Raw genomic sequence first — 23,349 nt, 5'->3', positions numbered from 1 at the left:
AACAAAGGAGGGTGTCGGAGTAAGCTGGGGATGCTGGGTGTTGGTGGGGAGGTAAATGACAGGATTAGGGTGTAAGTGAGGGGGTCTGGACATGAGGGGGAACCTTACCTGGCTTCGTGCTCCCTTGCAGCAATGGCTGCAGCCACGCTGTCCTTGCTGCCCCAGAGGGAGGCCCTGCTTCTGCGGGCCACGTGGTTCCGAAGGCCGGAGACACTGCGGCTGTGGCCATGCGATCCAGGGCTGACCCCGAGGCACTGCAGCCACAGGCCACCCCAGAGGCTGGAGGTGCCACTGCCGCAGCCACGCGGCCGGACCCCAGGTACCACCTGCCACAGAGGCACCATGGCCTGGGGCTGGCCCAGGAGGTGCCACTGTCATGGCTACACAGCAGGCCCTACAGGCTGCCCCAGAGGCACTGCAGTCACATGGCCCGGGGCCAGCCCCAGAGGTGCCACTACTGCGGATACATGGCCTGGGGCTCGCCCTGGAGTCACTGCTACCACAATGATGTGACCCAGGGCTGGCCCTGAAGGTGCTGCTACTGTGTCTTAGGGCTGGCCTGGAGGCACCACTACTGCAGCCAGGCCGTCCGGGTCCAGCCCTGGAGGTGCCGTGGTATCAGCGTCTCCATCCTCCGGAGCCAACCCCAGACTGTGTGGCCGCAGAAGCAGTGTCTCCTGGGCTGGCCCCTGGCTGCCTGGCTGCGGTAGCAATGCTTCCAGGCTGGCCCTAGAGAGGTGCTTGAGTCCTGGCGCTGCCTCCTCTCCAGTAGCAGTGTGGGGCATGTAGGGGCTCAGCTGAGCTCCTCCCCATCATGAGTCCTGTAATTAGGAGGAGGGGTCTGTAATTGCCTCGCGGGCCGGATCAAAGCCCAAAGCGAGCTGGATCCAGCCCGCTGAGAGACTTTTGTCCACCCCGATCTAAAGAATAGCCACATCTCCTGAATAGGAGTGAAACCCTTATGAATTTGTAGACAAAAGACATTTTCTGTGAAAAATCACTTTTTGTGAAAAATGTGATGTAATTGAGAGTCCAGCTTTCCATTAATAATTAGATTGGAGAGAAGTTTTTGACCTGCCCTAGTGAAAATGAATAGCCATTCAACATTTGAGGGAACATGTAGGCTGTGTCTGCATTGGCACGATCTTGCGCCAAAGTGGCCGCTTTTGCGCAAAAACGTGCTGCCTGTCTACACTGGAGGGGAGTTCTTGCGCAAGAACACGGCCGTTCTAATGTGTGAAATCAGTGCTTCTTGTGCAAGAACTGTGATGCTCCTGCTCAGGAATAAGCCCTCCTGTGCAACTGTTCTTGCGCAAGAGGCCAGTGTAGACAGGAAACATGAATTTCTTGCGCAAGAAAGCTCGATGGTTAAAATGGCCATCGGAGCTTTCTTGCGCAAGAGAGCATCTACACTGGCACGGATGCTCTTGTGCAAAGGCACATGCCAGTGTAGACGCTCTCTTGTGTAAATACTTTAAGATTGAAAAATGTATATTTAGTTGTGATTAGGTTATTTTTCTTTGTTTTGTTGTTTGGTTAAACTCTGTGCTAAGCCCATGTGCCTCCCGCCTCCCCCTCTCCCCGACACACACACACACACACACACACACACACACACACACACACACACACACACACACACGCTATATCTAATCTGCACCCAGAGATATTATTTTTCTCTATGTTATATTTTGTTTTTCTCAGTTGCTCTGTAACATCTAGCAACCAAGTAGTCTTTATTAGTATATCTGGGTATGTCTACACTACAACGCTAGTTCGAATTAACTTAGTTCGAATTAGTTAATTCGAACTAAGCTAATTCGAACTAACGCGTCTAAAACTAAAAACTAGTTCGAATTAGCGTTTTGCTAATTCGAACTAGCAAGTCCACATTGAGTGGACTCTGAACAGGGCTTAAGGATGGCCGGAAGCAGTGCCGGCAGGGCATCAGAAGAGGACTTAGAGCGTGGAGATGCAGTCTCAGGATAGCCGAGGGCTGCGCTTAAAGGGTCCCGACCCCCACCCCGGACAGACAGTTCTAAGGGGTGCCCTGCTTGAAAACCAGTCCTGGCTTGGAGTGCCCGGAGTGCCCACACTGAGCACATCACACCACTCGGCCATCAGCCCGGCTGCACTTGCCGCAGGCTGCCATCTGGGGAGAGGGAGCAATCGGGGGGCTGCAGGAGAGCTTCCACCCCCAGAAGCCCGCAGAGCCAGCCCAGTCCTCCCCATCGGGGGCTCGTACCCCATTCCTCCCTCACCTCCTTCCCTAGCCCCCCTTCTTATTGATGTACAAAATAAAGATAACGTTTCTTCCAACATTGACTCTGTCTTTATTGAACAAAACTGGGGGAGACTGGGAAAAGGAGGTGGGAGAGGGGAAGAGAAAGGCTGGGAGAGGGGAGGGCAACTAACATGATCAGGGGTTGGGAACAGGTCCCAGATGAAGAGAGGCTACAGAGAATGGGACTGTTCAGCTTAGACAAGAGGAGACGGAGGGGGGACAGGATAGAGGTCTCTAAAAGCAGGGGTTGGGTGGAGAGGGTGCATTGAGAAAAGTTCTTCATGAGTTCCCATAAAGAAGGACTAGAGGACACCAAAGGAAAGGACTGGGTAGCAGGCTTCAACCTAGTAACAGAAAGTTGTTCTTCACAAAGCAAAGAGTTAACCTGTGGAACTCCTTGATGCAGGAGGCTATGAAGGCTACAACTAGAACAGAGTTTAAAGGGAAGGGAGATCAAGTCATGGAGGTTGGGTCCATGGAGTAGTCTTAGCCAGGGGGTAGGAGTGGTGTCCCTGCCCAAAGTTTGTGGAAGGCTGGAGAGGGATGGCACGAGACAAATGGCTTGGTCACTGGCTTCGGTCCATCCCCTCCAGGGTCCCTAGTGTTGGCCGCTGTCGGCAGACATGCTACTGGGCTAGATGGACCTTTGGTCTGACCCAGGACGGCCATTGTAAGCTCAGGGCTCAGGGTCGGGGGGTCTCAGTGGACCCCCTTGATTTTCATGCACACCTGCTCCTGGGTGGCCAGGCTGGCAGCTCTCCTGCCCTAGACGGCCACTTTCCGGTGCCTAGTGCGGAGATCGTGGACGAGGTCCACGATGTCCGCACTAGCCCAGGAAGGTGCCCGCCTCTTGCGGTCCTGGGCAAGCTCCCGGGAGCCGCCAGCCTGGTCCCGGGAAGAGGGGGTGGGCTGGGGGGCATCGGGTGGGTGGGGTCCGGGGCCGGGAGGGGGGCATAGAGTTTCCCTGGTGTTGGCTAGAGTGGCCACCAGGGAAACCTGGGGAGGGCTAGCCTCCCACTAGTTCGAATTAAGGGGCTACACACCCCTTAATTAGAACTAGTAAGTTCGAACTAGGCTTAATCCTCGTAAAATGAGGTTTTCCTAGTTCGAACTATTCGCTCCGCTAGGTCGATTCAAATTCGAACTAGCGGAGCGCTAGTGTAGTGGCTATGAATGTTAGTTCGAACTAACGTCCGTTAGTTCAAACTAACATTGTAGTGTAGACATACCCTCTTTTAGTTTTGTTAATAAAAACAACTTTTTTAAGGCGACGCTATGATTCTTGTATCCTAGAAAGCAGCAGGAGGTCTGTGTACGCAAGCCTAGACTGAGAGGCCATCTAGCAGAGATTACAATTTGTTTTCTGTTTTTCTTTTCCAAGCTCTCTTGGCACAAAAGAGTTTGGGGATACCCCCTTGGAAGAACTCAAAGCCTAAGAAGAAAGGTGGGTTTTTATTCACTTGGCAGAGGCAGCTACCTCCCAAGGTGCAGGGATCTGTGACCTCAAGGAAGTTGGTTTTTATTTTTAAGCAGAATGCTGTTAAGGCAAGGTCTTTAAGGTCTCTGGCAGGTCTGTACCTTCTGCACTCTGAATGCCAGAGTGGGGAACAGAGTTGACCACCCTCCCCCTCCAATGGCAACAGCCTCCCTGCTCTCTGCCTCCAGGCTGCGCTGACACCCCAGGAGCATCTGAGCCCAGCCCGGCCTGACCCCATGGGCCTGGCGTGCGGAGCTGGGCCCAGTGACACCCCAGGGGTGGGATCCAGCTGAGTGCCAGGTCCCAGCTCCCCACAGGGAACGCCGCCGCCCTGCAGCCTGGGGCCTGAGCAGGGAAGCAGGGACCCGGGGAAGGATTTAGGCCCCGGGGACAGTAACTGGCCATGAGCTCCCAGGGCACCGCGGGGCAGCTGGGCCGATGGGCCCCTGGGCTGTGTAACGAGGGGGCAGGGAGCAGGCACCGGGGGGGGGGGGGGATTTCCCCAGCCTGAGGCCTTGGGGAGGCCGATCCTGGATCATGCGCCCGGCTCTGGCCCCGTTTCAAAGGCTGCTGGCAAAGTGCAGCGGGGGCAGGGCAGGGCCCTCTGCTGCTAGAGGGGATTTGCCGACTTCCTGGGCTTCCTTGGCTCCATTTTCTCCCACCCCCTGCGAGTTAGCCCAGGCTCTCACACACTCACCGAGCAGCAAGAGGAACAGAGACAGGAGCATCGGGGCTGCGGCAGGAACCGAGAGGGTGGAAATGGCCAAACGACGTCGGCTTCTGACGAGACCAGGAAGGGACAATCTGCAGTCGCTGTCTGCTCCGACCTGCCCCCCGCTGCCCCTCTGGGCTCACAGCAGAAAGCCCCCCTCCCCGTGCAGAGTCTCTGCCAGCCCCTCAGGGCTGGGCTGGGAACCCAGATGCTGTCGCTGCTCTGATCCTCGTCAGGGCGTACGGGGAGGGAGCAGAGATGCCGCGGCCCTTCTGCTCTGCCCCGTCCTCTCCTCGTGTCTGATCGTCACTGTTCTTCATTTCCTGTCCTCTACATACCCCACCACCACCCACATCTTTATTTAGCGCCGGAAGCCTGAGAATCAAACACGTGTAGTTACAGGACTCAGCGAAAGCTACCATGTTAGATGTAGTCCTGGCCTCGCTGGAAGGTTTAACATGAACTACACTGAACTCATACATAGAGCTCAAAGTGCTGTATCAGGGAAACAGGTGGGGAAACTGAGGCATGGGAAGGTGGGAATGGGAGTGTCCTGAAGTCACCCAGCAGGACAGAGCCAAGAATAGAAGTCAAGTCTTTGTCTATACATTCAGCATTAAAACACTGAGCGCACGGGGTGATTTTTTACACCTCTAAGCAATGTTCCCTCTAATTATTTTCATTTGTGTGCGCCATAAATATTGTTATGTGCACTGAGGTATGTGTGGATATGCATCACCAGTGGCAACACCTATTCCCGGCTATGGGCACTGTGCTCCTCAGCTGGGCTGCATATAAATGAAGGGTAGCGGTGGTCGGAGACTCTCTTCTAAGGGGGACGGAGGTGCCCATCTGTCGCCCTGACATTTCATCCCAGGAGGTATGCTGTCTGCCGGGGGCCGTATCCAAGATTTTACGGAGGCATTGTCGAGGATTATCCGGCCCTCTGACTACTACCCCATGCTACTCATCCATGTGGGCACAAATGATACTGAGAGGTGTGACACTGAGCGGATCAAGAGTAACTACAGGACACTGAGGGTATGTCTAGACTACAGGCTTTTGTCGACAGAAGTTTTTCCAACAGATACTGTGGACAAAGCTTCTGTCAACAAAGAGAGTCCAGACTACTTACAGTTCTGTTGACAAAGCAGGCTGCAATAACGCCTTTTATTGACAGAACTCTGTTGACAAAAGGTGTTATTCCCTGTAGAATGAGACCGCCTTGGCTTAACCATGAGATCTTGCATGATCTAAAAATAAAAAAGGAGTCATATAAAAATGGAAAGTAGGACAAATTACAAACGATGAATATAGGCAAACAACACAGGAATGCAAGGGCAAGATTAGAAAGGCAAAGGCACAAAATGAGCTCAAACTAGCTACGGGAATAAAGGGAAACAAGATGACTTTTTATGAATACATTAGGATGAAGAGGAAGCCTAAGGACAGGGTAGGCCCACTGGTCAGTGAGGAGAAACATAACAGGAATGGCAGAGATGCTTAATGACTGCTTTGTTTCGGTCTTCACTGAGAAGTCTGAAGGAATGCCTAACATAGTGAATGCTAGTGGGAAGGTATTTAGAAGATAAAATAAAAAAAGAACAAGTTAAAAATCACCTAGAAAAGTTAGTTGACTGCAAGTCACCAGGGCCTGATGAAATGCATCCTAGAATACTCAAGGAGCTGATAGAGCTGAGCCTCTAGCTATCATCTTTGGAAAATCATGGGAGACAGGAGAGATTCCAGAAGACTGGAAACGGGCAAATCTAGTGTCCATTTATAAAAAGGGAAATAAGAACAACCCAGGAAACTACAGACCAGTTAGCTTAACTTCTGTGCCATGGAAGATAGTGGAGCAAGTAATTAAGGAAATCATCTGTAGACACTTGGAAGGTGGCAAGGTGATAGGGAACAGCCAGCATGGATTTGTAAAGAACAAATCATGTCAAATCAATCTGATAGCTTTCTTTGATAGGAGGCAGAGGCAGGCCGGGAATGGGCTGGGACTGAGCCGCGTTCTCCTTTCCCCGGGGAGGGGTGACCCTGGGCCTTTCAGGGGGGCTCTTGTGTGACTGCAGCTGGGCCCCAGACTGGGGAGTGGCCGTTAGTGGATCCCATTGTTCCATCCTCCAGAGTGACCCTTCAGTCGGGGCCATTGCTCAGGGTTGTCTCCTCACAAGACCGGCCCCGCCCCCGCCCCCGCCCCCGCCCCAGGAGCTGTCTCTGTCCGTCCACTTAGCTTAAAACCGCCTCAGCAGCCGTTTGCATGGGACGTGCAGCCCCAGGATGCTCAGGGACCCCCCCCTCTTCTCTCCCCTCCGAACTCAGCCGACTGGCCAAGGATGGGTCACCACGTGGCCCAGCTGGGCCTTTTCATTTCGGACCCTTCCGAGGACGTCAGCCGGCTGGCCCGGGAGGGGGTGCACCGCCTGTATCAACTCCTCCTGCACCACAGGGGTAAGGAACGCAGCCGGGACCTGGGCCCCAGGGACACCCTGAGGGTGCCAGCGGCGGGGGGAGGGGTCCCAGGCCTTTTCCCCCAGACTGGCCCAAGGGGGGATGCGTCCCTCTGTGTTCCCCTCCTTCTGCCCCCTGTGCCCCTCCATTTGCCCAGGGATGCCTGCAGGGACCCGTGCGAGGGGAAGGGCTCAGACCTGCCAGCAGAATGACCCTGTTTTGTCTCTTGCAGGCCTCAACATCCACGAGACAGAGGACCTGTGGTGCAGGCACTGGTATAAGGAGAGGTGGGTCCTGGCTCACAGCAACACAGTCAGAGTGGGAGAGGTAAGGACGCGCTGCCAGGGCAGGGCAGGGCTCAGGGGTGGGCTGCCCCTTTGTGACGCTGTCCCGGCGTTTCAAGGGGGCGGCTCTTCCTAGGGGCAGTGACGCACGGAGCCCTGGATCTCCCGTAGAAGGGGAGACAGGGTGGGGGGGAGGTAACACTTTCTGATGTTGGCCAGTGGTCTAGGGCTGCTCTGTTCTGCGGAGGGGGGTGAGGTCTGGGAGGATCTTGGGGGCAGGAGGAAGGTGTGACCTGGGGCAGGGGTTGGGGTGCAGGGTCAGGAGAGCGTCCAGGTGCAGGGTCTGGAAGGGAGTTTGGGGAAGGAGGAAGCTGTTTTAGCCTCAGGAGTTGGGGCCGGGCTCTGGGCCATTAACTGAAGCCTCGTGTCCTCTTGATTTCAGGTCTTTGGGCAGCTCTTCTCCCAGGAGCAGGAAAACTCCTTTTTGGAGACGGCTCTGCTCGCTGCCCACTCCCCCCTGCGGCGCCCCAGCAAGGCCGGGCTGGTCCTGTCCCACGCCCTGCAGGGGCAGGCCCAGCACGTCCTCGGCTACATGGTGAGCAGCCAGAGCGGATGCAGGAGAGTGGGGAGGGTCAGGGTCTCCTTCCCATCCCCTCAGGGAGTCCACCCCGCCCCTTTCCTCAGGCTAACAGAATCCCTCCTGCCCCTGCGAGCGTCCTTGGGGTTGGGGGAGGCTCTGCACACACAAGCCGTGTCCTGGGAGATGGGAGGGGGGAGAGGTGTCAAGAGCCCTGGGAGGGGGGTCAGGAGCTCACCCTACGGGCTGCTGGCCTGACAGGGGGGTGAGCAGGTAGCAGAACAAGTCTCAGCACTGGGGGCAGGAGGGTGGAAATGCTGGGGGGGGCCCACTACCCCTGACTCCCTGGGGATGGATCTTTGTCTGACAGATTCTGCTTCCCTTGCAGCAGGAAGACAGCCAGTGAGCGCACCAGGAGCTGAGGAGGCAGCAGCTGCGTCCCCACTTCCAACCCTGCAAATTGTATATAATTGTATTTTAATTATGATTAAACAACATTTGAAAGAACTTTTGGAGCAGGCTTGGTCAATCATTGTTAATCCTTCAGTCTCTCCATACGCAGCCAACAGTGGACAGCAGTTTTATATTCTGGAATGCAACATTAAAACATTAGACGGAAAGTCACTTTAAAAAGGAAAATCGAGAGGTTCCCTTTCAATCTGATGGCAACAACTCATTTACCTTTTTTTTTTCATTACCCAGATTTTTGTGAAAATTGACAAGTTTCTTTGAGGTGTTTCAATTTTGATGAAACTGCATTTTCCAGTGGAAAAGCATTGCGCTGGAAAAATTCCAGCCAGCTCTAGGAAATAGGTAATACACCAACCAATGGCTCTCAGGAATATGTAGCATAGCTCAAGAGTGTACTAGAACGAATAAAACGGCCTTGTCATGCACTGCAAGAGGCTTTTTGTGTTCAGTTATTTCCTTTTTTTAAATGCCCTTCACCCCAGACAGTTGCAGCTTCCATCCGTGCAGGACTCTGCTGGAGAACACACAGCACGCTGGCTGCCCAAGTTTATCGTCCACATGATGCCCCCTCTGGGAAAGGTGAGAAGGTTGCTCTGTGGTTGTTTGGTCCTCTGGTCTCAGCTCCTCACTGGTTCCCCTGCACAGACATCCCTCTCTGAAGAGCTACACAGCACTTGAGTTGCAACCTTTTCTGTCACTTCACATAGCACCATGATCTGATCTATGTTGATTTTCGTCTGGCTTTTGGCATTGTCCCTCATGGCATTCACACCGGAAGACTGGGGAAATGTGGCCTAGATGAAATTAGTATAAAGTGAGTGAACAACGGCTTCTACATTTTGTAGATTACTCCAAAGTGGGATGGGTTGCAAACACATTGTAGAATGGGATTACAATTCAAACAGATCTTGAGAAACTGGAGAATTGGGCTGGTATCCCGGATTCTGACTGCACCTTTATACAGCCACAGCCTCCTGCCCCGGCACCAACACTGACAGCGGATGGTGATGGCTTCCCCCATGGCAACCACCCCGCCGGGGCTGATGGAAATGGAGGGTCCAGGCGCAGGGAGCGCTGCATTTACACACAGACAGGAGTGAGCTGGGGAGGCACAAACTCCTCCCCGTGTGTTAGCACCCACCCCCAGGGACAGCGCCGGGGCTCACAGACACCTCTCTGAACCCACAGGGGCCCTGCGGGCTGGGGACTGATCTCTGTCCCCCTTAGAACAATCTGGAGTCACCCCCGACTGCCCTGGGAGTAGGGCCTGGTTCAGATCTAAGGCCCCCAGTGTCGATCCGCAGTCACCCCCCAACTGCCCTGAGGACCCGTCCGGATTCTGATCTAAGCCCTCCAGTGTCAAAACAAGGAGGTGGAACTCAGCTTTGGGGTGAACATTCAGGTATCAACAGCTCTTCTCTGTCCCCACCTGTCCCAAAGAGAGATACTCATGTCCCAACACCCTGAATTGCTCCGCCAGCCAGCATCCTGGAGAGGAGACAGCTCATTAGGGACCAGAACTCAGAGCGATTGGATCCCACTCCCTGGTCTCGGATCTTCCACACACACACCTACCATAGGCACGTGCACCAACTGTCTCTGATACTCACCGAGGAAGAGAACAGTGATAGCAGATGCCATGATGGGGCTGTGAGGGGCCCCTTAGCACCACCACCAACGCCCCGGTGCCCAGTTCTACCCAGTCCCATATAAGGAGCTCAGATGCTAGCTGCAGCTACAGGAAGATGTCGATGTCTTGTCACTTCCTGCGTCCGTCACACCTTGTCTCTGATCTTCAGGTGAAATCTAGTGCGGTCACAGTTAGCAGCAAAGGTCCCTGCACAAAATAGGAAACCCTGCAGCCAAGTGTCACGTAGCTCGCAGCTGGCCTGTTTGTTTTGGGGAGGGGGAAACTGGTCACCATCAAAGTACTCTGTGTCCTGGGCTAATGTGCATCTGAGCGAGATCTAGGAAGCCGCAGTCTCATCTTCCATCTTGAATCAACGACTATTTCCTGCAGATTACACACACCCCTTTTTTTACAAATGATCCAAAGGATGGCATCACAAGCCACGTGACTGAGGGGGCAGAGTTAAGGGCATTTGGGGGACAGTCACTGTGTCATTTCCAGTTGCTGGAAAGTTTGATTCTGCAGCCTCCCCTCCTAGCCTGCAAACCTGCCGCCATGTGACATGGGCCCTGGTGCCATGCATGGAGAGGACGCAATGGGGGGCACCTGGGTTTGCTGCCTCTTATGCCATAGTTCAGCGGTGATGATGGCTTAATGCCTGGAGCTAAGCGTGTTTTCTCTGTGTGTGAATTAAATCAACCAAGTTCAAAAGGAAACGGAAACAAGATAAATTCGATCCTGTGCCCCCAGTAGGTTACCAATGAGGAGAGACCCAGGGACTTACTCATGCCCCACAGATACCCTGCCCCCAAGTGGCCAGTGGGTGAGTGGCCAGGTCCCTAGCAAGGGATGGGACACGGGCTGTGTTTGTGCTGCCGCTGGCTAGAGAGCAGGAGAAAGCTGGGGGCCAGGAAGGTTTGATTCTGATCCTGGCTCTGGGAGGCGAGTGGGGACTAGTGGTTAGAGTCGAGGGCCTGGCAGGCAGGACTCCTGAGTGTTGCCAGCAGAGGTCGCCGTAGGGCAGAAGAGGGGGTTGAGAGAAATGGGACGGGAGCTGCAGGGCAATAAGGGTTGGGAGGGAGATGAGCCGAGGACAGTGCTGAGAGATGGGGGAAGGGGTTTGAGAGCAGACAGGATGGGGCAGAAAGGACGGAGATTTGAGGGGACATGGGAAGGGGCAGCAGGGCGGAGGTTTGGGGGGAGATGGAGGAAGGTCCAGCGGGGGCCACAGACATTGTTGGAAGGGGGTGGCGAGAGGGGGGATGGGAACGGTTCCCCCCTCACCGAGTCAGGGTCAGCGGATGGGGTGTGGGGATTTGTTTTCCCTCCAAAACTCCGGCTGAGCTGGGGCAACTCTGTCCGGTGGGGAGGGGGGAACAAGGGGCAGGCGACACCCCCCATGGCCATGGGGCAGATACACACTGACACACTCATGAACGGGGAACGCTGGTGCCCCCCAGCCAGGTGGGGGGAGTTTCCATTGTCCCCTCTTCCCTTCCCCCCTCAGCACCTGCTCCCTTTATCCCCCTCTCCCCCCATATTCACCTCCCCCCAGTGGGCACCTTTTCCCTGAGGGGAGGGGGACAATGGTGGCAGCCATCGTAGCTGAGGGCGGGGGATTGGCATTGAAAGGACACGGCGGGAGGATGGCCAGTGGTGGCCGGGATGCCCTGGTTTTCCTGGGCAGCAATTGGAAGGCAAACTTTGCGGGTACGACCCCCACACAAGGACTCAAACCCGCCTGTCCCTGGATGGGGGTGAGCGGAGTCAGCCCGGCTCCCCGTCCTGCTGGAGTCGCCCGAGCAGAGACGCTTGTTTGTTTCCACAGGAGCCGGGCTCCGGGGAGGTGGCTCCGGTGCTTTTCACTCTCTGTGTGGACAGCAAGGGCTGTGGCTGACCCTGCTCCCAGTGTAAGCGGGGGAAAGGCCCTCGTAACCCCAGCAAGGCTGGGCCAGGATCCCTGGAGGCGCGACCCCCCAGTCTTGTCCTGGGCACTTAGCACAGGGGCAGGGAGTCCCCAGCTTGGGGTGGTCTCTGTGCTCCGGATGCTTCCCGACCACAGCTCGTTACATAGAGCTCAGGGCAAACACAATTTATTAAACAGCAATTAATTAAAAAATAGAGGAAAGAGGGGGAGGTGAAAGGAAACAAGTGACCGTCCTGTGGGTACAGGGACACCACAAAGAGCCATCTCGGCAAGGGAAAGGAAGTTCACAATCTGTTTCTCACACGTGCCAGGCCCTGGCCGTGCTGCGCTGACACCCCACGGTGACCATCGTACCTCAGAGCAGCCCCCGGCAGCCCGTGTTCCCCACAGCGACAGAGCCGGGCTGGGCTGGGTACAAAGTGTTGTGCTAGCAGGGCCAGCTCGACCATACAGGCGAATTAGACGTTGCCTTGGGAGCCAGGCTTCCTGGGGCACCAAATTAAACAGAAGAGATTTTGTCTGTATTTAAAATATCTTCACGTGTGTGATCTCCTCTGAACAAAGTGTCAAACATTGTACCTGTCAAACAGCGCCACGTGGCCATGTCAGAAGCTGAGTTGCTTATAGCACCTAGAGGAGCACAGTGGGGTACGTCAATCCAGTTAAAACGTGGCCGGGCACAGTTTGAAAAGAGCCACGCCGAGGTCTGCTGACTGGCAGCTCAGTTGGTTTCAGTAGCCCAGTGCTGGCCAGTCACACAGCTCGGTCCGTGTTGCTCGCTCCTTAGCGAAGGCCGGTCAGCCACCCGCAGCAGCTGTTTGCCGTGTGACGAGCCGTGATCCCGAAGGCGCTGTGCCCATGAGAATCGTGTCTTGTGCTGGACTTGAAACGTCTGGGAAGAGGTTTTATCCAGATTGTAAAAGGAGCATCACAAGTACTTGGAAAATGTCTTGTCGACTATTGCAGTTAAAGTAGCAGTAAGGCCGGTTTCCTTTCTCTCTACGGCAATGGTCCATAACAGACATTCTGCCCTTTTGTTTCATTGTTAAATAGTTTAAAAACAGTTCTCAATGAATGCTGACATGATAAAAGAAATGAGAACTTACCAGCTGTATGGCACTGAGGTGGCATCGCATGCACGGTAACATGCCCAGAAAGATGTCAGTAAAATAGAGAGCTACACGCTCAATTGTAAAGTCGTCACTTTTCTCTTGCCTTGTGTTATTTATTTCCTCCATATTCCATCATTCTTACTAATCCTTTTGTTGATAGCCCTGCCCAGAAACACTGGGTGCAACTCAAAATGGTTAGAACGCAAAGGTTTATGTTGAGCCAGGTGGTTTGGGGCCAAAAAGCTTGAGAGCCGCTGCTCTGGGATGTGCCCTGCAGCCTCCTGGGGGAGGGGAGATCACCTCCTCTGATGCTGGGTTGGGGGGAGAGGGAAGAGGTTTCTGCTGTAGGGCTCCCTAAAGCTGGCCCTGGCATCTGTCACGTGGTGGGGGGGGGTGTCTCTGTGTTTCTGATGTGACTTGAGGTATCGCCCCTTCCTGACAGCACGTCCCTGCCCCCAAAAGTGGGAGCTGGAAAAAAAACTGTAAAGAGTCTCTGAGGAGCAGGGTTATGTGCGTGTGGGGGAGACCCCCAGACACCTGGGCACAGAAAGGGCAGCTCCCCTGGGCCCTGACTGGGCTCTCATCGCCCAGCCATCCTCACCACTGCCCTACTTCTGTCCTGCTCCTCATCCCCCACCCTCGCTGTTCCCATCCCCTGTTCTCCTCCATCTCCTCCCCCTTCCCTTCTCCTTCCCCTCCACATTTCTACCTGCCCAGCCCTCTGCCCATCCCCATCCTCTCCCTCCTCCCCATTTGTCCCCCTCTTATGTGAGGGGCTTTGCTGGAAATGTCCCTTCCCCCCCCAGCCAGGGAGATCTCCCCTCCGGGAACAATTCACCCCCCCATCTCGCTCCCTCCCCTCCACATTGTTTCCTCCATTCCCCACAGTTGAAAATTGAGTTCCCCCGTCCCCTCAGGTGACAGTCGGGCTCCTCCATCCCCTCAGGTGACAGTTGGGCTCCCCCATATGCAGCTGCCTAGGTAAGCGCCCCCCAGCCAGAGCCTGCCCCGGCACCCACATCCCCTCCCCCACTGCCTGTCCCAGGCAACCACCTGAACCTGCGTCCCCCTTTCCCCAGGTCACAGCTCCCTCCCTGACCCTGCACCCCCCCGACACCCCTCCCCCAGGCCAGACTCCTCTCTGACACCCTGTGACGGCGCGTTGGGGTCCCCCGCCTCCTGCACCCCCGTAATGGCACGAACAGACTCCACCAGCCGGTAGAATAGAGGTGGTTTATTGCTTCTTCAGGATACAGCACAGCACAGATGTCATCAGGCTCAGGGCAGGTCTAGGATGCCTCAGCCCCCCTTGATATAGGGAAGGGGGTCTCGGCTTCTAAACCCCCCAGCCTGTAGCTGAGGCTGCTTCCTCCATGCTCCCAGACAGAAACTAACTAACTCTCCTCCAGCCCTGCCCCCCAGCCAGGGCAGACTTCCACCCCCTCCCTGCACCCAGGCTCCTACCCTAAACTCCCTTCTGCACCCAACCACCCCGTCCCAGACCCCAAACCCCTCGGTAGAAATGTGGCCCTTGATCAGTTACCAAAATGCCCCCCCATTAAAAATTATTGACCAAGCCTGATACAAATGTTTTTTCAAATGTTGTTTAATCAGAGTTTAAATCCAGTTCTATACAATTAGGAGGGTTGGGGAGAGGGGGACGCAGCTGCTGGCTCCTCAGCTCCCTCACTGGCTGTCTTCCTGCTGCAAGGGAAGCAGAATCCGTCAGCGGTTCATCCCCCAAGGACTCAGGGGTACTGGGCCCCCCGGGATTTCCACCCCCCTCCCCCCTGCGCTGAGACTTGTTCTGCTCTCTGGTCACGCCTGTCAGGCCTGCAGCCCGTAGGGGGAGCTCCTGACCCCCGCAGGGCTCCTGACACCTCTGCCCCCTCCCGCCTCCTAGGACACGGTTTCTCCCCCAACCATGCGGGTAGGACATGGGGTGGGGGCAGCCTGAGGAAAGGGGTGGGGGGGACTCACTGAGGGGAAGAGAAGGAGACCCTGCCCCTGCCCCATTCTCCTGCATTTGCTCCTGCTGCTCACCATGTATTCCAGGAGCTGATGGGCCTGCCCATGCAGGGCGTGGGCCAGGACCAGCCCGGCCTTGCTGTGGCGCCGCAGGGGGGAGCGGGCAGCGTGCAGAGCCGTCTCCAGAAAGGCATTCTCCTGCTCTGCTGTGAAGAGCTGCCCAAAGACCTGAAATCAAGAGCACAGGAGGTTTCAGCTGACGGCCCAGAGCCCGGCCCCAACTCCTGGGGCTAAAACAGCTTCCTCCTTCCCCAAACTCCCTTCCAGACTCTGCACACAGATGCTCTCCTCACCCTGCACCCTAACCCCTGCCTCGGGTCACCCCTTCCTCCTGCCCCCAAGACCCTCCCAGACCTCACCCCCCTCCGCACAACAGAGCAGCCCTAGGCCACTGGCCAACATCTTGGAGCGGCCTCCATCAAAAAGTGTTTCCCCCTCCCCCCTCGCCCTGGTTCCCCTCCTACGGGAGATCCGGGCTCCGTGCGTCACTGCCCCTAGGAAGCGCCGCCCCTTTGAAACGCCGGGACAGCGTCACAAAGGGGCAGCGCCGCCCTGTCCACGGCTCGAATAGTCGAGGGAAAATGCATCGACCATTCGATCAGCGACTCACTCCCCGCTTCCCCCCCCGCGTCCTACCCGCACGAGGGCCCCAGCCAGCCCCACCCCCGAGCCCTGCCCTGCCCTGGCAGCGCGTCCTTACCTCTCCCACCCTCACGGTGTTGCTGTGAGCCAGGACCCACCTCTCCTTGTACCAGTGCCTGCACCACAGGTCCTCTGCCTGGTGGATGTTGAGGCCTGGAAGAGACAGAACAGGGTCATTCTGCTGGCAGGTCTGAGCCCTTCCCCTCCCACGGGCCCCTGCAGGCATCCCTGGGCAAATGGAGGGGCACAGGGGGCAGAAGGAGGGGAACACAGAGGGACGCATCCCCCCTTGGGCCAGTCTGGGGAAAAGGGCTGGGTCCCCTCCCCCTGCCGCCGGCACCCTCAGGGTGTCCCTGGGGCCCACTTCCCAGCTGGGTTACTTACCCCTGTGGTGCAGGACTAGTTGGAAGAGGCGGTGCACCCCCTCCCGGGCCAGCCGACTGACGTCCTCGGAAGGGTCCGAAATGAAAAGGCCCAGCTGGGCCACGTGGTGACCCATCCTCGGCCAGTCGGCTGAGTTCTGAGGGGAGAGAGAAGAGGGGGGGGTCCCTCAGCATCCTGTCCCACACAAACGGCCGCTCCCTGAAAGGCCCAGAGTCGCCCCTCCCCGGGGAAAGGGGAACGCGGATCACTCCCGGCCCATTCCCGACCCTGCCTCTGCCTCCCGGGGACGCTCCCAGCCCCGCGCCCTGCAGCCCCAGACCCCCCGGCTCCGAGGTCACTTACGTCAAACCCCGGGAGGGTGGTGGCGACTCGCAGCAGGGCCGTGGTGCTGCCAAGGGCCCTGGCTCGCTCCTGGGGCAGGCGGGACTCCAGCCACGTGCTCAGGTGCTGGGGGGGAAAGAGGCAGGTCAGGACCCGTAGGGAGGCGCCAGTTCTGGGCAGAGCTTGGGGCTCCTCTCAGACTGTGCCCCCCCCCCCAGCCACTGACACAGCCCCTCCCTCGACCCCCCGGGGAAGCAGGGCCAATGGCCCCGTCCCCCCCACGGGGCTCACCTCCAGAATCAGCTGGAGCCGGGCGGTGTCTGGGGACTCGGCGAGGAGATTGCCCAATAGGACATCGAGGATGTCAGCAAGGCCCCGGCTGAACTCCTGCAAGACAAGGGGGAGCTCTGGGTCAGAGGGGGGGCTGGGGTTGGGGGATCCAGGCCGCCGGAGGCTGCTCCTGCTCCTGGCTGGGGGGGGGGGGGCGAGTGAGGGGACGTACCTGATTGTGGGTGGGCTCCTGCTGCCAGTCCCCAGACACTGTCTGTCCCACGGCCGCCCTCAGCAGGGGGCTCAGGAGCTGGGCCCGCAGGGGAGGCTTCAGGGTGCTGGCAGGAGAGAGGGGCAGAGACTGTTAATTCAGCAGCAGGAGACAGAGACTTTCCCACTCCCTGGTCAGGGGATCTGCTCTTGGGGGGGGGGGGGGGTCGGGGAGGTCGGTACCTGAGGCTGCAGGCGGCGCTGAGGCAATTGGCCAAGACCAGAGGTGGGGGGGAGGCCTCCATGATCTCCTGGGAGACCCAAGGAGACAAAGGGGCGTGTGAGACTGGGGCCCCCAAGAGACGCTCACGCGGCCAGCGCCCCCACCCAGCAGGATCCAACCCCACTGCCTCCCGCTGCCCTGTAGCCCCCCTGCCCGGCACAGGGCCCCTCCCAGCACCCCCCTCCCAAACCGGGACCAGCTCAGTCCTTGTCCCCACGCCGTCTCCTGCCCCTCACTGCCCTGGTGACCAGCCTCTGAACCTCCTCATCCCTGCTCCCCAGGCGCATCCCCAGCAGCCCGCTCGGCTCCCTTCCAGCCCCCCATGGCCCGGGAAGACCCCTCCCTGTCCCGAATCCCCCTTCCTGTCCAGCACCCCAGACCTGCCCCATTTCTCTGTCCCTCCCTCCTCCACCAACCCCACCCACCCACCCCCTCCAGCTCTCCTGGCCCCACCATTTCCAGGTCCCCCACCCACACCCATTGCCCAGGCAGACCCCTGTCCACCCCTCGTATCCCCTCCCCTCCTCCCGGCCACCGCGACTCGCTCACCACAATCCTGGCCACCACGGTGTCCCTGCTGCAGCGTGTCGCCAGGGTGCCCTCGCCCCTTTGGAGGGCGGCGAGGCAGGCGGTGGAGATGGCCAGGAGGAACCGCTGGAGGGCGGCTGGGCTCTGCACCCCAGAGAGAGTCTGTGAGCCTGGGGCCTGCCCCCCCCCCCCCGGGCAGCGGCAGGGCTCAGGTCTCCCAGGAGTGGAGGTGGGAGCTGCTGGTTGTCCAAGCACCCACACTCCCCCCCCAACTGCTGCCCCAGGCTTGTGGGGGCCCAGCTGGTGCATGACAAGAGCCCCCAGCTTGGGGGGCCCATGTCATGCAGGAGAAGGAGCCTCAGGGGGATCCCCAGGGACAAGCCCCTCCTGGGGGGGGGGAACGTGCTGGGAAGGGGCCGGACACACTCGGGTCCCCCCCATGTGGAGAAGGTTCCTACCGTGTCCCGGGTGTGGAGCTGCTCTTCGATGTCGTAAATGGACACGTCCTCCACCCAGGAGTCCACCCGCTCCCGGCAGCGCTCCGGTGAGGCGCAGGGGGACTCTGTGCGGGAGGGAAGGGAACAGGGTGACTCCAGCGGCCAGCAGGGGTCACGCGCCCCCATGTCAGGGACCCAGGGCAGGTTGGGCCCCACACGCCCCTCGCAGGGACCCATCCCCCTGCCACCCTCACATCTGCCAACGCCCTCAGCAGAGCCCCCACCAGGAAGAAGAGAGCCAAGCAGCCCCCGCCCCCATCCATTGCCCTGGCTGCAGGGCAGACACGGGGGCTGCCCCTCCCCCCCGCCCTCCAGGTACTGGGTGAGCCCCTGGGCCCAGCGTGTTCACGGCCCCTCACCTGGGTCTGAGCGGCTGCGGGAGGTGGCCCGGCTGCAGCTGGAGGCCCAGGCGCTGCTGCTGACGGACCTGGACCCACAGCTACAGGGGCTGGTGCAGGGAGCGACGGGCTGGGGGCTCCCGGAGACTGGCAGGTCCCCCGGGGCCGGGCAGGGCGATGCCCCCTGGTAGTAATGGGGGCTGGGCTCCCGGGGCAGATGTTTCTCTCCACAGAGGAGGAGGCCCCAGAGCCACCCTACCCGGCTGCCCCGCTGGGCTGGGTCCCGCCTGCCCAGCCGCCCCTGGAGCCAGGTCCGGGTGGGCCTGGCCGGTGGGCGAGTCGCCCCGAGCTGGTGGGATTCAGCTTCCCCGCCCGCGGGGACGGAGGAGCTGCTCCCCACCGGCCCTGGGGCCATCTTCAGGGTATTCTTAAAGAATTGTCTGAAGCGTTTGGCCATTCTGCAAATGAGAGGAGCAAAGGGGAGCTTGGGGCGCAGCCTGAAGAGCGAAATCCAGGGGTTCCAACTCCCCAGAGCAACTGCCCCCAGCCCCCAAATGGCCCCTTGCTTATCGGCTCAGTCTTGCACAGGCACTGCAAGGACCTGAGGGTATGTCTACACTACAATGTTAGTTCGAACTAACGGACGTGAGTTTGAACTAACATTCCTAGGTGCTACACTAGCGCTCCGCTAGTTCGAATTTAAATCGAACTAGCGGAGCACTTAGTTTGAACTAGGAAAACCTCATTTTACGAGGATTAAGCCTAGTTCGAACTTACTAGTTCGAATTAAGGGCTGTGTAGCCCCTTAATTCGAATTAGTGGGAGGCTAGCCCTCCCCAGGTTTCCCTGGTGGCCACTCTGGCCAACACCAGAGAAACTCTATTGCCCCCCTCCAGGCCCCAGACCCCTTAAAGGGGCACGGGCTGGCTACGGTGCCCGTGCCAGGTGCAAGCCTGCCAGCACCCAGCTAGCAGACCCTGCACCTGGCACGGCACAGAGCCACCCACCCGATGTCCCCCAGCCCACCCCGTCTTCCCGGGACCAGACTGGCGGCTCCCGGGAGCTTGCCCGGGACCGCAAGAGGCGGGCACCCAGCTGGGCTAGTGCGGATATCGTGGACCTCGTCCACGACCTCCACACTAGGTCACAGGAAAGTGGACGGCTAGGGCAGGAGAGCTGCCAGCCTGGCCACCCAGGAGCAGGTGTGCATGAAAATCAAGGGGGTCCACTGAGACCCCCGACCCTGAGCCCTGAGCTTACAATGGCCATCCTGGGTCAGAACAAAGGTTCATCTATCCCAGTAGCCTGTCTGCCGACAGTGGCCAACCCTAGGGACCCTGGAGGGGATGGACCGAAGACAGTGACCAAGCCATTTGTCTCATGCCATCCCTCTCCAGCCTTCCACAAACCTTGGGCAGGGACACCACTCCTACCCCCTGGCTAATAGCACTCCATGGACAAAACCTCCATGACTTGATCTCATTTCCCTTTAAACTGTGTTCCAGTTGTAGCCTTCACAGCCTCCTGCAGCAAGGAGTTCCACAGGTTAACTATTTGCCTTGGGAGATAGGCCGGCCCTTGCCCACACACAACCCGCCAATCTGAAGCAGATTCTCACCAGCAACTACACAACGCACCATAATCACTCGAACTCACGAACCAATCCTTGCAACAAACCTCGCTGCCAACTCTGCCCACATATATACACCAGCAACACCATCACAGGACCTAACCAGATCAGCCATACTCTCACTGGTACATTCTCCTGCACATCCACCAACGTAATATAGGCCATCATGTGCCAACAATGACCCACTGCTATATACATCGGCCAAACAGGACAGTCCCTACCTAAAAGAATCAATGGACACAAATCTGATATTAGGAACGGCAACATACAAAAACCTGTAGGGGAACACTTCTATCTTCCTGGACACACAATTGCAGATCTAAAAGTAGCCATCCTGCAGCAAAAAAACTTCAGGACCAGACTTCAAAGAGAAACTGCGGAGCTACAGTTCATCTTTAAGTTTGACACAATCAGCTCTGGATTAAACAAAGACTGTGAATGGCTTGCTAACTACAAAAGCAGCTTCTGCTCTCTTGGAATTCACACCTCCAGATCAGCTGCTAGAAGTGGGCCTCATCCTCCTTGATTGGATCCACCTCCTCATCTCCAGCCTGATCCTGGCCTGCATATTTATTCCTGCCTCTGGAAATTTACACTACATGCATCTGACGAAGTGGGTCTTTGCCCACGAAAGCTTATGCTCCTACACTTCAGTTAGTCTCTAAGATGCCACAGGACTCCTCGTTGCTTTTGCAGATTCAGACTAACACGGCTACCCCTCTGATACTTAACTTTCTCTTACTAGTTTGAAGCCTGCTACCCATTCCTTTTCTCTGGTGTCCTCTAGTCCTTCTTTATGGGAACTCATGAAGAACTTTTCTGAGTGCACCCTCTCCATCCAACCCCTGCTTTTAGAGACCTCTATCCTGTCCCTGCTCCATCTCCTCTTTTCTAAGCTGAACAGTCCCAGTCTCTGTAGCCTCTCTTCATCTGGGACCTGTTCCCAACCCCTGATCATGTTAGTTGCCCTCCCCTCTCCCAGCCTTTCTCTTCCCCTCTCCCACCTCCTTTTCCCAGTCTCCCCCAGTTGTGTTCAATAAAGATAGAGTCAATGTTGGAAGAAACGTTATCTTTATTTTGTACATCAGGAAGGGGGGCTAGGGAAGGGTAAGTGGAAGGAGGTGAGGGAGGAATGGGGTACGAGCCCCCGATGGGGAGGACTGGGCTGGCTCTGCGGGCTTCTGGGGGTGGAAGCTCTCCTGCAGCCCCCCAATTGCCCCCTCTCCCCAGATGGCAGCCTGCGGCAAGTGCAGCCGGGCTGATGGTCGAGTGCTGTGATGTGCCCAGTGTGGGCACTCCGGGCAATCCAAGCCAGGACTGCTTTGCAAGCAGGGCACCCCTGAGAACTGTCTGTCCGGGGTGGGGCTCGGGACCCTTTAAGCGCAGCCCTCGGCTAGCCTGAGACAGCATCTCCACGCTCTAAGTCCTCCTCTGATGCCCTGCCGGCACTGCTTCTGGCCATCCTTAAGCCCTGTTCAGGGTCCACTCAATGTGGACATGCTAGTTCGAATTAGCAAAACGCTAATTCAAACTAGTTTTTAGTTCTAGACGCGTTAGTTCGAATTCGCTTAGTTCGAATTAACTCTTTAGTGTAGACATACCCTGAGTCTCCTACCCATCAACAGCCCCTGCTCAGCCAATCAGGGGCGAGTCTAAGCTGTGGGGGGTGGAGCTTTCTTCTGAAAGACACCGGCATAGACCTGTTCCAGCCCCACCTCACCAGTCCCCACAACGGGGGCTGCATCCCCCGCCCCACGGGCTCCTGCAAATCTCACCCCATCCCTCAGCTTGTCTGTTGTGTCACAAGCTGGGGGGGGGGGCAGCAGGGGAAGGGCACAGAAGAGGTAAGAACAGAGCAGAAATGCGGGCGGGATGGAGGAACCCAGCCGGCCCCGGGCGGGATCCAAACCCCTGGGGGCACTTACCTTTTGCACAAAGGTGTCGGGATGTGGAACTCACAGAGCACAAAGGAACCGTGAGGAGGAGACGCACCAGAGCTAAAGCAACCGGGGGTCTCCAAAGTCCCCTGGGCCCGCCCCCCCCCCTTTATCAGCCTGAGATGTGGGTCCCTCTGTGAGGTCACCACCTCCCCACCTGCCCTTTGCCTTATATGCTGAGGGCTGCCCAAAGCCACTGTGAGGTCACTGCCCCCCCCACCTCACCCCTGCCAGGCAAATGTCCTTCCTCTAGCCGCCCCTCTGGGAAGTTTGAGCCATTCCTAGGGGTGCCCCCCACTCCCTGACTGGGCATCCTGCGGCCAGCAGCTCCAGTAGCCCCACAGGCTGCTCCCTGCCCTACACTGCAGGCTTCTTGCACGAGAACTGTTTCACGCAGGAGTTCTTGCGCAAAAGGTCTCGTGCAAGAGCGCCTCCACCCTGCCATGTGCTTTTGTACAAGAGCGTCCATGGCAGTTGAATGCTCTCTTGCGCAAGAAAGCTCTGCTGGCCATATTAGCCATAAAAGTGTCTTGCTCAAGAAGCCCCTGGAGCCTGTCCACGCTGCCTTCTTGCACAACAGCTCTTGCACAAAAGGGGCTTATTCCTCGTGGGGAGAGGAATAACTCTTGTGCAAGAAGGCCTCTTTTCTGATGCTTCACTGCAAATTGACTTGCGCAAAAATTCATGTGCAGTGTAGACGTGCCACAAGTTTTTGCACAAGAACAGTTGTTCTTGAGCAAAATGCCCGCACTGCAGCCGCAATGTGTACGTTAGGCATGTCCACTGGGAGCAGAGGAGAGGGTAGAGGAGCGGGGTCCTGGGATGGGCATGTTTATGTGGGGTGCACCCTTGGCTCACTCAGCACCTTTTGGGTGACCCTGCCTTGTTCTGTGCCTCAGTTTCCCCCCACTGCACCATGGGACCAGGGACTCTGCCCCACCTCGGTGTGCTTGGATGCAGTCAGGCCAGTCTGTGACAATTATAAAATTGTCAGACATATGGATGAACATAATTTGTTGGGGAAAGTCAACATGGTGTCTGTAAAGGGAAATCATGCCTTACTAATAGCCAGAGTTCTTTGAGGGAATCAACTATCATGTGGTCAAGGGGGATCCAGTGGAGATAGTGCATTTAGATTTCCAGAAAGCCTCTGACAAGGTCCCTCACCCAAGGTTCTTAAGTAAAGCAAGTTGTCATGGGAGAATAGTCTCGCCTTATGGTCTCCCCATAACCCTCCTGCAGCTGGTTCTGCCACATCCAGCCGCTCAGACCCATACCCTCCCCATTGGACACATGCCTCAGTTTCCCTCCAATGGGCACATGCCCTGGTCTCGGATCTCCCCACAG

Source organism: Pelodiscus sinensis, unplaced genomic scaffold, assembly GCF_049634645.1.
Source record: "Pelodiscus sinensis isolate JC-2024 unplaced genomic scaffold, ASM4963464v1 ctg37, whole genome shotgun sequence".
Lineage (NCBI taxonomy): Eukaryota > Metazoa > Chordata > Testudines > Trionychidae > Pelodiscus > Pelodiscus sinensis.
This window is presented reverse-complemented; position numbering follows the sequence as displayed.